The sequence below is a fragment of the Lissotriton helveticus genome, chromosome 3_1, assembly GCF_964261635.1.
Source record: "Lissotriton helveticus chromosome 3_1, aLisHel1.1, whole genome shotgun sequence".
In the NCBI taxonomy this organism is placed as follows: domain Eukaryota; kingdom Metazoa; phylum Chordata; class Amphibia; order Caudata; family Salamandridae; genus Lissotriton; species Lissotriton helveticus.
In genome coordinates, this window is record NC_136061.1 from 1,331,980,168 (window position 1) to 1,331,994,613 (window position 14,446).

Here is a 14,446-nt window from a genome sequence, read left to right on the forward strand (position 1 = left end):
GAAGATTTTGTCAGCCACATAGACAGTCAAAGTCTTTGATAAACTATCATGATGGCCATAGCGTCATCCATATTGCTACCGTCTTAGAAGATTATATTTATGCGGAAGACCCCACTAAATGGCACTGAGAGCCATCAGATGCTATGAACTTCTATTAATGGCAAAATGAATGAATGAGATTTTGACTTACCATATATATTGATCGAGGCATGGAGAAGGCTGAGGAATGAGCTTTCTTTTTTTTTTTTCTCAGCAAGCGGAGAAATATTCCTCTGCAACACTGCCTCTGCTGGCCATTCAGTATAATCTGCAGATGGAAAAGTCCACTGTTAGTCAATTTTTAGAACTTGAATATTTCCAAAGAAATGCAACACTACCAAAAAATGATTTTTATAAAGTGTCAATCATTAGTACTATGGTGTATCTAATATTGTGAAAATCCAAAACTCATTAAAATTATAATCTCAATTTAGATTTCAACCTAGCTGACTTCTTTCAATCCTATGCCTCATTTGCTGGTACATTCTACACAACTATAGCACCTATATGAGGACTTGGATAGAAAGATCTCTTTGGCAGCCAAGAGATAGCGTACCCTTCTCACAAGGATTATTTTAGGTTATGGTACACTATAGCAATTCAGTGATCTGATAAGCTAAGGGAGGAAGGTTTATGCTACGGTTCGTGGGAATAATAAAAACTATGAATAACAGATTCTAACATCTTCATTTTAGCACATCCATATCAGTTAACCTATAGAGAATTCCAGAATGTTATGATCAACCACTCCTTCAAACAAATGTATGAGTCTCAAATAATGGCCCAGGTCCTTTCATCTCACCACCCTAGTCTTCAGCTGGGCATCCTGTCTACATTGCTCCCTTTTCTATACCATGATACATGTATCCTATTGCGTACTAGGCAATTGATTGGCCCTCCTGTCAGATGACATCCTGCTGTATCTTTGTGATGTAATGGCACCACTTGACCAATCGCCCTGGGTGAAGATTATTACACCGGAGGACCAGAAATCAGCAATTACACACTAGGTAACTATCTGTGAATATGACTGCACAGCAAGTAGGAGGTGTAATGGGAATAGACTCTGCACCATTGAAAGCAGTGGGCTCCTATTTAAAGAGGGCTAGAGTTAGAAGAAGCAACTGATTGGCCCTCATGTCAGAAGACATCCTGCTGTAGCTTTGTAATGTAATGGCACCACATGACCAATTGCCCTGGGAGACGATTACACCGGAGCACCAGACATCAACAATTACACACTAGGTAAATATCTGGGAATATGACTCCACAGCAAGTAGGAGGTGTAATGGGAATATACTCTGCACCATTGAAAGCATTGGGCTCCTATTTAAAGAGGGCTAGAGTTAGAAGAACACAGTCTCTAAACAGCAGTCCATCTGGAGTATCAGAGTCCCACTCACAGAGAGCAGGGAAACAGGTTAAATAGCTTCCCTCCATCTGAAAGTAAGTCAATTGCTCTAACCTAAGACACCTCATTCCAGCCTGAAAGATGGTAATTACATCGGAAGACAGATTGCCTGCACAAGTATCTAAAGAAGATTTTGTCAGCCACATAGACAGTCAAAGTCTTTGATAAACTATCATGATGGCCATAGCGTCATCCATATTGCCACCGTCTTAGAAGATTATATTTATGCGGAAGACCCCACTAAATGGCACTGAGAGCCATCAGATGCTATGAACTTTTTATTAATGGCAAAATGAATAAATGAGATTTTGACTTACCATATATATTGATCGAGGCATGGAGAAGGCTGAGGAATGAGCTTTCTTTTTTTTTTTTTCTCAGCAAGCGGAGAAATATTCCTCTGCAACACTGCCTCTGCTGGCCATTCAGTATAATCTGCAGATGGAAAAGTCCACTGTTAGTCAATTTTTAGAACTTGAATATTTCCAAAGAAATGCAACACTACCAAAAAATGATTTTTATAAAGTGTCAATCATTAGTACTATGGTGTATCTAATATTGTGAAAATCCAAAACTCATTAAAATTATAATCTCAATTTAGATTTCAACCTAGCTGACTTCTTTCAATCCTATGCCTCATTTGCTGGTACATTCTACACAACTATAGCACCTATATGAGGACTTGGATAGAAAGATCTCTTTGGCAGCCAAGAGATAGCGTACCCTTCTCACAAGAATTATTTTAGGGTATGGTACACTATAACAATTCAGTGATCTGATAAGCTAAGGGAGGAAGGTTTGTGCTACGGTTCGTGGGAATAATAAAAACTATGAATAACAGATTCTAACATCTTCATTTTAGCACATCCATATCAGTTAACCTATAGAGAATTCCAGAATGTTATGATCAACCACTCCTTCAAACAAATGTATGAGTCTCAAATAATGGCCCAGGTCCTTTCATCTCACCACCCTAGTCTTCAGCTGGGCATCCTGTCTACATTGCTCCCTTTTCTATACCATGATACATGTATCCTATTGCGTACTAGGCAATTGATTGGCCCTCCTGTCAGATGACATCCTGCTGTATCTTTGTGATGTAATGGCACCACTTGACCAATCGCCCTGGGTGAAGATTATTACACCGGAGGACCAGAAATCAGCAATTACACACTAGGTAACTATCTGTGAATATGACTGCACAGCAAGTAGGAGGTGTAATGGGAATAGACTCTGCACCATTGAAAGCAGTGGGCTCCTATTTAAAGAGGGCTAGAGTTAGAAGAAGCAACTGATTGGCCCTCATGTCAGAAGACATCCTGCTGTAGCTTTGTAATGTAATGGCACCACATGACCAATTGCCCTGGGAGACAATTACACCGGAGCACCAGACATCAGCAATTACACACTAGGTAAATATCTGGGAATATGACTCCACAGCAAGTAGGAGGTGTAATAAGAATATACTCTGCACCATTGAAAGCATTGGGCTCCTATTTAAAGAGGGCTAGAGTTAGAAGAACACAGTCTCTAAACAGCAGTCCATCTGGAGTATCAGAGTCCCACTCACAGAGAGCAGGGAAACAGGTTAAATAGCTTCCCTCCATCTGAAAGTAAGTCAATTGCTCTAACCTAAGACACCTCATTCCAGCCTGAAAGATGGTAATTACATCGGAAGACAGATTGCCTGCACAAGTATCTAAAGAAGATTTTGTCAGCCACATAGACAGTCAAAGTCTTTGATAAACTATCATGATGGCCATAGCGTCATCCATATTGCTACCGTCTTAGAAGATTATATTTATGCGGAAGACCCCACTAAATGGCACTGAGAGCCATCAGATGCTATGAACTTCTATTAATGGCAAAATGAATGAATGAGATTTTGACTTACCATATATATTGATCGAGGCATGGAGAAGGCTGAGGAATGAGCTTTCTTTTTTTTTTTTCTCAGCAAGCGGAGAAATATTCCTCTGCAACACTGCCTCTGCTGGCCATTCAGTATAATCTGCAGATGGAAAAGTCCACTGTTAGTCAATTTTTAGAACTTGAATATTTCCAAAGAAATGCAACACTACCAAAAAATGATTTTTATAAAGTGTCAATCATTAGTACTATGGTGTATCTAATATTGTGAAAATCCAAAACTCATTAAAATTATAATCTCAATTTAGATTTCAACCTAGCTGACTTCTTTCAATCCTATGCCTCATTTGCTGGTACATTCTACACAACTATAGCACCTATATGAGGACTTGGATAGAAAGATCTCTTTGGCAGCCAAGAGATAGCGTACCCTTCTCACAAGGATTATTTTAGGTTATGGTACACTATAGCAATTCAGTGATCTGATAAGCTAAGGGAGGAAGGTTTATGCTACGGTTCGTGGGAATAATAAAAACTATGAATAACAGATTCTAACATCTTCATTTTAGCACATCCATATCAGTTAACCTATAGAGAATTCCAGAATGTTATGATCAACCACTCCTTCAAACAAATGTATGAGTCTCAAATAATGGCCCAGGTCCTTTCATCTCACCACCCTAGTCTTCAGCTGGGCATCCTGTCTACATTGCTCCCTTTTCTATACCATGATACATGTATCCTATTGCGTACTAGGCAATTGATTGGCCCTCCTGTCAGATGACATCCTGCTGTATCTTTGTGATGTAATGGCACCACTTGACCAATCGCCCTGGGTGAAGATTATTACACCGGAGGACCAGAAATCAGCAATTACACACTAGGTAACTATCTGTGAATATGACTGCACAGCAAGTAGGAGGTGTAATGGGAATAGACTCTGCACCATTGAAAGCAGTGGGCTCCTATTTAAAGAGGGCTAGAGTTAGAAGAAGCAACTGATTGGCCCTCATGTCAGAAGACATCCTGCTGTAGCTTTGTAATGTAATGGCACCACATGACCAATTGCCCTGGGAGACGATTACACCGGAGCACCAGACATCAGCAATTACACACTAGGTAAATATCTGGGAATATGACTCCACAGCAAGTAGGAGGTGTAATGGGAATATACTCTGCACCATTGAAAGCATTGGGCTCCTATTTAAAGAGGGCTAGAGTTAGAAGAACACAGTCTCTAAACAGCAGTCCATCTGGAGTATCAGAGTCCCACTCACAGAGAGCAGGGAAACAGGTTAAATAGCTTCCCTCCATCTGAAAGTAAGTCAATTGCTCTAACCTAAGACACCTCATTCCAGCCTGAAAGATGGTAATTACATCGGAAGACAGATTGCCTGCACAAGTATCTAAAGAAGATTTTGTCAGCCACATAGACAGTCAAAGTCTTTGATAAACTATCATGATAACCATAGCGTCATCCATATTGCCACCGTCTTAGAAGATTATATTTATGCGGAAGACCCCACTAAATGGCACTGAGAGCCATCAGATGCTATGAACTTTTTATTAATGGCAAAATGAATAAATGAGATTTTGACTTACCATATATATTGATCGAGGCATGGAGAAGGCTGAGGAATGAGCTTTCTTTTTTTTTTTTCTCAGCAAGCGGAGAAATATTCCTCTGCAACACTGCCTCTGCTGGCCATTCAGTATAATCTGCAGATGGAAAAGTCCACTGTTAGTCAATTTTTAGAACTTGAATATTTCCAAAGAAATGCAACACTACCAAAAAATGATTTTTATAAAGTGTCAATCATTAGTACTATGGTGTATCTAATATTGTGAAAATCCAAAACTCATTAAAATTATAATCTCAATTTAGATTTCAACCTAGCTGACTTCTTTCAATCCTATGCCTCATTTGCTGGTACATTCTACACAACTATAGCACCTATATGAGGACTTGGATAGAAAGATCTCTTTGGCAGCCAAGAGATAGCGTACCCTTCTCACAAGGATTATTTTAGGTTATGGTACACTATAGCAATTCAGTGATCTGATAAGCTAAGGGAGGAAGGTTTATGCTACGGTTCGTGGGAATAATAAAAACTATGAATAATAGATTCTAACATCTTCATTTTAGCACATCCATATCAGTTAACCTATAGAGAATTCCAGAATGTTATGATCAACCACTCCTTCAAACAAATGTATGAGTCTCAAATAATGGCCCAGGTCCTTTCATCTCACCACCCTAGTCTTCAGCTGGGCATCCTGTCTACATTGCTCCCTTTTCTATACCATGATACATGTATCCTATTGCGTACTAGGCAACTGATTGGCCCTCCTGTCAGATGACATCCTGCTGTATCTTTGTGATGTAATGGCACCACTTGACCAATCGCCCTGGGTGAAGATTATTACACCGGAGGACCAGAAATCAGCAATTACACACTAGGTAACTATCTGTGAATATGACTGCACAGCAAGTAGGAGGTGTAATGGGAATAGACTCAGCACCATTGAAAGCAGTGGGCTCCTATTTAAAGAGGGCTAGAGTTAGAAGAAGCAACTGATTGGCCCTCATGTCAGAAGACATCCTGCTGTAGCTTTGTGATGTAATGGCACCACATGACCAATTGCCCTGGGAGACGATTACACCGGAGGACCAGACATCAGCAATTACACACTAGGTAAGTATCTGGGAATATGATTCCACAGCAAGTAGGAGGTGTAATGGGAATATACTCTGCACCATTGAAAGCATTGGGCTCCTATTTAAAGAGGGCTAGAGTTAGAAGAACACAGTCTCTAAACAGCAGTCCATCTGGAGTATCAGAGTCCCACTCACAGAGAGCAGGGAAACAGGTTAAATAGCTTCCCTCCATCTGAAAGTAAGTCAATTGCTCTAACCTAAGACACCTCATTCCAGCCTGAAAGATGGTAATTACATCGGAAGACAGATTGCCTGCACAAGTATCTAAAGAAGATTTTGTCAGCCACATAGACAGTCAAAGTCTTTGATAAACTATCATGATGGCCATAGCGTCATCCATATTGCCACTGTCTTAGAAGATTATATTTATGCGGTAGACCCCACTAAATGGCACTGAGAGCCATCAGATGCTATGAACTTTTTATTAATGGCAAAATGAATAAATGAGATTTTGACTTACCATATATATTGATCGAGGCATGGAGAAGGCTGAGGAATGAGCTTTCTTTTTTTTTTTTCTCAGCAAGCGGAGAAATATTCCTCCGCAACACTGCCTCTGCTGGCCATTCAGTATAATCTGCAGATGGAAAAGTCCACTGTTAGTCAATTTTTAGAACTTGAATATTTCCAAAGAAATGCAACACTACCAAAAAATGATTTTTATAAAGTGTCAATCATTAGTACTATGGTGTATCTAATATTGTGAAAATCCAAAACTCATTAAAATTATAATCTCAATTTAGATTTCAACCTAGCTGACTTCTTTCAATCCTATGCCTCATTTGCTGGTACATTCTACACAACTATAGCACCTATATGAGGACTTGGATAGAAAGATCTCTTTGGCAGCCAAGAGATAGCGTACCCTTCTCACAAGGATTATTTTAGGTTATGGTACACTATAGCAATTCAGTGATCTGATAAGCTAAGGGAGGAAGGTTTATGCTACGGTTCGTGGGAATAATAAAAACTATGAATAATAGATTCTAACATCTTCATTTTAGCACATCCATATCAGTTAACCTATAGAGAATTCCAGAATGTTATGATCAACCACTCCTTCAAACAAATGTATGAGTCTCAAATAATGGCCCAGGTCCTTTCATCTCACCACCCTAGTCTTCAGCTGGGCATCCTGTCTACATTGCTCCCTTTTCTATACCATGATACATGTATCCTATTGCGTACTAGGCAACTGATTGGCCCTCCTGTCAGATGACATCCTGCTGTATCTTTGTGATGTAATGGCACCACTTGACCAATCGCCCTGGGTGAAGATTATTACACCGGAGGACCAGAAATCAGCAATTACACACTAGGTAACTATCTGTGAATATGACTGCACAGCAAGTAGGAGGTGTAATGGGAATAGACTCAGCACCATTGAAAGCAGTGGGCTCCTATTTAAAGAGGGCTAGAGTTAGAAGAAGCAACTGATTGGCCCTCATGTCAGAAGACATCCTGCTGTAGCTTTGTGATGTAATGGCACCACATGACCAATTGCCCTGGGAGACGATTACACCGGAGGACCAGACATCAGCAATTACACACTAGGTAAGTATCTGGGAATATGATTCCACAGCAAGTAGGAGGTGTAATGGGAATATACTCTGCACCATTGAAAGCATTGGGCTCCTATTTAAAGAGGGCTAGAGTTAGAAGAACACAGTCTCTAAACAGCAGTCCATCTGGAGTATCAGAGTCCCACTCACAGAGAGCAGGGAAACAGGTTAAATAGCTTCCCTCCATCTGAAAGTAAGTCAATTGCTCTAACCTAAGACACCTCATTCCAGCCTGAAAGATGGTAATTACATCGGAAGACAGATTGCCTGCACAAGTATCTAAAGAAGATTTTGTCAGCCATATAGACAGTCAAAGTCTTTGATAAACTATCATGATGGCCATAGCGTCATCCATATTGCCACCGTCTTAGAAGATTATATTTATGCGGAAGACCCCACTAAATGGCACTGAGAGCCATCAGATGCTATGAACTTTTTATTAATGGCAAAATGAATAAATGAGATTTTGACTTACCATATATATTGATCGAGGCATGGAGAAGGCTGAGGAATGAGCTTTCTTTTTTTTTTTTCTCAGCAAGCGGAGAAATATTCCTCTGCAACACTGCCTCTGCTGGCCATTCAGTATAATCTGCAGATGGAAAAGTCCACTGTTAGTCAATTTTTAGAACTTGAATATTTCCAAAGAAATGCAACACTACCAAAAAATGATTTTTATAAAGTGTCAATCATTAGTACTATGGTGTATCTAATATTGTGAAAATCCAAAACTCATTAAAATTATAATCTCAATTTAGATTTCAACCTAGCTGACTTCTTTCAATCCTATGCCTCATTTGCTGGTACATTCTACACAACTATAGCACCTATATGAGGACTTGGATAGAAAGATCTCTTTGGCAGCCAAGAGATAGCGTACCCTTCTCACAAGGATTATTTTAGGTTATGGTACACTATAGCAATTCAGTGATCTGATAAGCTAAGGGAGGAAGGTTTATGCTACGGTTCGTGGGAATAATAAAAACTATGAATAACAGATTCTAACATCTTCATTTTAGTACATCCATATCAGTTAACCTATAGAGAATTCCAGAATGTTATGATCAACCACTCCTTCAAACAAATGTATGAGTCTCAAATAATGGCCCAGGTCCTTTCATCTCACCACCCTAGTCTTCAGCTGGGCATCCTGTCTACATTGCTCCCTTTTCTATACCATGATACATGTATCCTATTGCGTACTAGGCAACTGATTGGCCCTCCTGTCAGATGACATCCTGCTGTATCTTTGTGATGTAATGGCACCACTTGACCAATCGCCCTGGGTGAAGATTATTACACCGGAGGACCAGAAATCAGCAATTACACACTAGGTAACTATCTGTGAATATGACTGCACAGCAAGTAGGAGGTGTAATGGGAATAGACTCTGCACCATTGAAAGCAGTGGGCTCCTATTTAAAGAGGGCTAGAGTTAGAAGAAGCAACTGATTGGCCCTCATGGCAGAAGACATCCTGCTGTAGCTTTGTAATGTAATGGCACCACATGACCAATTGCCCTGGGAGACGATTACACCGGAGCACCAGACATCAGCAATTACACACTAGGTAAATATCTGGGAATATGACTCCACAGCAAGTAGGAGGTGTAATGGGAATATACTCTGCACCATTGAAAGCATTGGGCTCCTATTTAAAGAGGGCTAGAGTTAGAAGAACACAGTCTCTAAACAGCAGTCCATCTGGAGTATCAGAGTCCCACTCACAGAGAGCAGGGAAACAGGTTAAATAGCTTCCCTCCATCTGAAAGTAAGTCAATTGCTCTAACCTAAGACACCTCATTCCAGCCTGAAAGATGGTAATTACATCGGAAGACAGATTGCCTGCACAAGTATCTAAAGAAGATTTTGTCAGCCACATAGACAGTCAAAGTCTTTGATAAACTATCATGATGGCCATAGCGTCATCCATATTGCCACCGTCTTAGAAGATTATATTTATGCGGAAGACCCCACTAAATGGCACTGAGAGCCATCAGATGCTATGAACTTTTTATTAATGGCAAAATGAATAAATGAGATTTTGACTTACCATATATATTGATCGAGGCATGGAGAAGGCTGAGGAATGAGCTTTCTTTTTTTTTTTTCTCAGCAAGCGGAGAAATATTCCTCTGCAACACTGCCTCTGCTGGCCATTCAGTATAATCTGCAGATGGAAAAGTCCACTGTTAGTCAATTTTTAGAACTTGAATATTTCCAAAGAAATGCAACACTACCAAAAAATGATTTTTATAAAGTGTCAATCATTAGTACTATGGTGTATCTAATATTGTGAAAATCCAAAACTCATTAAAATTATAATCTCAATTTAGATTTCAACCTAGCTGACTTCTTTCAATCCTATGCCTCATTTGCTGGTACATTCTACACAACTATAGCACCTATATGAGGACTTGGATAGAAAGATCTCTTTGGCAGCCAAGAGATAGCGTACCCTTCTCACAAGGATTATTTTAGGTTATGGTACACTATAGCAATTCAGTGATCTGATAAGCTAAGGGAGGAAGGTTTATGCTACGGTTCGTGGGAATAATAAAAACTATGAATAACAGATTCTAACATCTTCATTTTAGCACATCCATATCAGTTAACCTATAGAGAATTCCAGAATGTTATGATCAACCACTCCTTCAAACAAATGTATGAGTCTCAAATAATGGCCCAGGTCCTTTCATCTCACCACCCTAGTCTTCAGCTGCGCATCCTGTCTACATTGCTCCCTTTTCTATACCATGATACATGTATCCTATTGCGTACTAGGCAATTGATTGGCCCTCCTGTCAGATGACATCCTGCTGTATCTTTGTGATGTAATGGCACCACTTGACCAATCGCCCTGGGTGAAGATTATTACACCGGAGGACCAGAAATCAGCAATTACACACTAGGTAACTATCTGTGAATATGACTGCACAGCAAGTAGGAGGTGTAATGGGAATAGACTCTGCACCATTGAAAGCAGTGGGCTCCTATTTAAAGAGGGCTAGAGTTAGAAGAAGCAACTGATTGGCCCTCATGTCAGAAGACATCCTGCTGTAGCTTTGTAATGTAATGGCACCACATGACCAATTGCCCTGGGAGACGATTACACCGGAGCACCAGACATCAACAATTACACACTAGGTAAATATCTGGGAATATGACTCCACAGCAAGTAGGAGGTGTAATGGGAATATACTCTGCACCATTGAAAGCATTGGGCTCCTATTTAAAGAGGGCTAGAGTTAGAAGAACACAGTCTCTAAACAGCAGTCCATCTGGAGTATCAGAGTCCCACTCACAGAGAGCAGGGAAACAGGTTAAATAGCTTCCCTCCATCTGAAAGTAAGTCAATTGCTCTAACCTAAGACACCTCATTCCAGCCTGAAAGATGGTAATTACATCGGAAGACAGATTGCCTGCACAAGTATCTAAAGAAGATTTTGTCAGCCACATAGACAGTCAAAGTCTTTGATAAACTATCATGATGGCCATAGCGTCATCCATATTGCCACCGTCTTAGAAGATTATATTTATGCGGAAGACCCCACTAAATGGCACTGAGAGCCATCAGATGCTATGAACTTTTTATTAATGGCAAAATGAATAAATGAGATTTTGACTTACCATATATATTGATCGAGGCATGGAGAAGGCTGAGGAATGAGCTTTCTTTTTTTTTTTTTCTCAGCAAGCGGAGAAATATTCCTCTGCAACACTGCCTCTGCTGGCCATTCAGTATAATCTGCAGATGGAAAAGTCCACTGTTAGTCAATTTTTAGAACTTGAATATTTCCAAAGAAATGCAACACTACCAAAAAATGATTTTTATAAAGTGTCAATCATTAGTACTATGGTGTATCTAATATTGTGAAAATCCAAAACTCATTAAAATTATAATCTCAATTTAGATTTCAACCTAGCTGACTTCTTTCAATCCTATGCCTCATTTGCTGGTACATTCTACACAACTATAGCACCTATATGAGGACTTGGATAGAAAGATCTCTTTGGCAGCCAAGAGATAGCGTACCCTTCTCACAAGAATTATTTTAGGGTATGGTACACTATAACAATTCAGTGATCTGATAAGCTAAGGGAGGAAGGTTTGTGCTACGGTTCGTGGGAATAATAAAAACTATGAATAACAGATTCTAACATCTTCATTTTAGCACATCCATATCAGTTAACCTATAGAGAATTCCAGAATGTTATGATCAACCACTCCTTCAAACAAATGTATGAGTCTCAAATAATGGCCCAGGTCCTTTCATCTCACCACCCTAGTCTTCAGCTGGGCATCCTGTCTACATTGCTCCCTTTTCTATACCATGATACATGTATCCTATTGCGTACTAGGCAATTGATTGGCCCTCCTGTCAGATGACATCCTGCTGTATCTTTGTGATGTAATGGCACCACTTGACCAATCGCCCTGGGTGAAGATTATTACACCGGAGGACCAGAAATCAGCAATTACACACTAGGTAACTATCTGTGAATATGACTGCACAGCAAGTAGGAGGTGTAATGGGAATAGACTCTGCACCATTGAAAGCAGTGGGCTCCTATTTAAAGAGGGCTAGAGTTAGAAGAAGCAACTGATTGGCCCTCATGTCAGAAGACATCCTGCTGTAGCTTTGTAATGTAATGGCACCACATGACCAATTGCCCTGGGAGACAATTACACCGGAGCACCAGACATCAGCAATTACACACTAGGTAAATATCTGGGAATATGACTCCACAGCAAGTAGGAGGTGTAATAAGAATATACTCTGCACCATTGAAAGCATTGGGCTCCTATTTAAAGAGGGCTAGAGTTAGAAGAACACAGTCTCTAAACAGCAGTCCATCTGGAGTATCAGAGTCCCACTCACAGAGAGCAGGGAAACAGGTTAAATAGCTTCCCTCCATCTGAAAGTAAGTCAATTGCTCTAACCTAAGACACCTCATTCCAGCCTGAAAGATGGTAATTACATCGGAAGACAGATTGCCTGCACAAGTATCTAAAGAAGATTTTGTCAGCCACATAGACAGTCAAAGTCTTTGATAAACTATCATGATGGCCATAGCGTCATCCATATTGCTACCGTCTTAGAAGATTATATTTATGCGGAAGACCCCACTAAATGGCACTGAGAGCCATCAGATGCTATGAACTTCTATTAATGGCAAAATGAATGAATGAGATTTTGACTTACCATATATATTGATCGAGGCATGGAGAAGGCTGAGGAATGAGCTTTCTTTTTTTTTTTCTCAGCAAGCGGAGAAATATTCCTCTGCAACACTGCCTCTGCTGGCCATTCAGTATAATCTGCAGATGGAAAAGTCCACTGTTAGTCAATTTTTAGAACTTGAATATTTCCAAAGAAATGCAACACTACCAAAAAATGATTTTTATAAAGTGTCAATCATTAGTACTACGGTGTATCTAATATTGTGAAAATCCAAAACTCATTAAAATTATAATCTCAATTTAGATTTCAACCTAGCTGACTTCTTTCAATCCTATGCCTCATTTGCTGGTACATTCTACACAACTATAGCACCTATATGAGGACTTGGATAGAAAGATCTCTTTGGCAGCCAAGAGATAGCGTACCCTTCTCACAAGGATTATTTTAGGTTATGGTACACTATAGCAATTCAGTGATCTGATAAGCTAAGGGAGGAAGGTTTATGCTACGGTTCGTGGGAATAATAAAAACTATGAATAACAGATTCTAACATCTTCATTTTAGCACATCCATATCAGTTAACCTATAGAGAATTCCAGAATGTTATGATCAACCACTCCTTCAAACAAATGTATGAGTCTCAAATAATGGCCCAGGTCCTTTCATCTCACCACCCTAGTCTTCAGCTGGGCATCCTGTCTACATTGCTCCCTTTTCTATACCATGATACATGTATCCTATTGCGTACTAGGCAATTGATTGGCCCTCCTGTCAGATGACATCCTGCTGTATCTTTGTGATGTAATGGCACCACTTGACCAATCGCCCTGGGTGAAGATTATTACACCGGAGGACCAGAAATCAGCAATTACACACTAGGTAACTATCTGTGAATATGACTGCACAGCAAGTAGGAGGTGTAATGGGAATAGACTCTGCACCATTGAAAGCAGTGGGCTCCTATTTAAAGAGGGCTAGAGTTAGAAGAAGCAACTGATTGGCCCTCATGTCAGAAGACATCCTGCTGTAGCTTTGTAATGTAATGGCACCACATGACCAATTGCCCTGGGAGACGATTACACCGGAGCACCAGACATCAGCAATTACACACTAGGTAAATATCTGGGAATATGACTCCACAGCAAGTAGGAGGTGTAATGGGAATATACTCTGCACCATTGAAAGCATTGGGCTCCTATTTAAAGAGGGCTAGAGTTAGAAGAACACAGTCTCTAAACAGCAGTCCATCTGGAGTATCAGAGTCCCACTCACAGAGAGCAGGGAAACAGGTTAAATAGCTTCCCTCCATCTGAAAGTAAGTCAATTGCTCTAACCTAAGACACCTCATTCCAGCCTGAAAGATGGTAATTACATCGGAAGACAGATTGCCTGCACAAGTATCTAAAGAAGATTTTGTCAGCCACATAGACAGTCAAAGTCTTTGATAAACTATCATGATAACCATAGCGTCATCCATATTGCCACCGTCTTAGAAGATTATATTTATGCGGAAGACCCCACTAAATGGCACTGAGAGCCATCAGATGCTATGAACTTTTTATTAATGGCAAAATGAATAAATGAGATTTTGACTTACCATATATATTGATCGAGGCATGGAGAAGGCTGAGGAATGAGCTTTCTTTTTTTTTTTTCTCAGC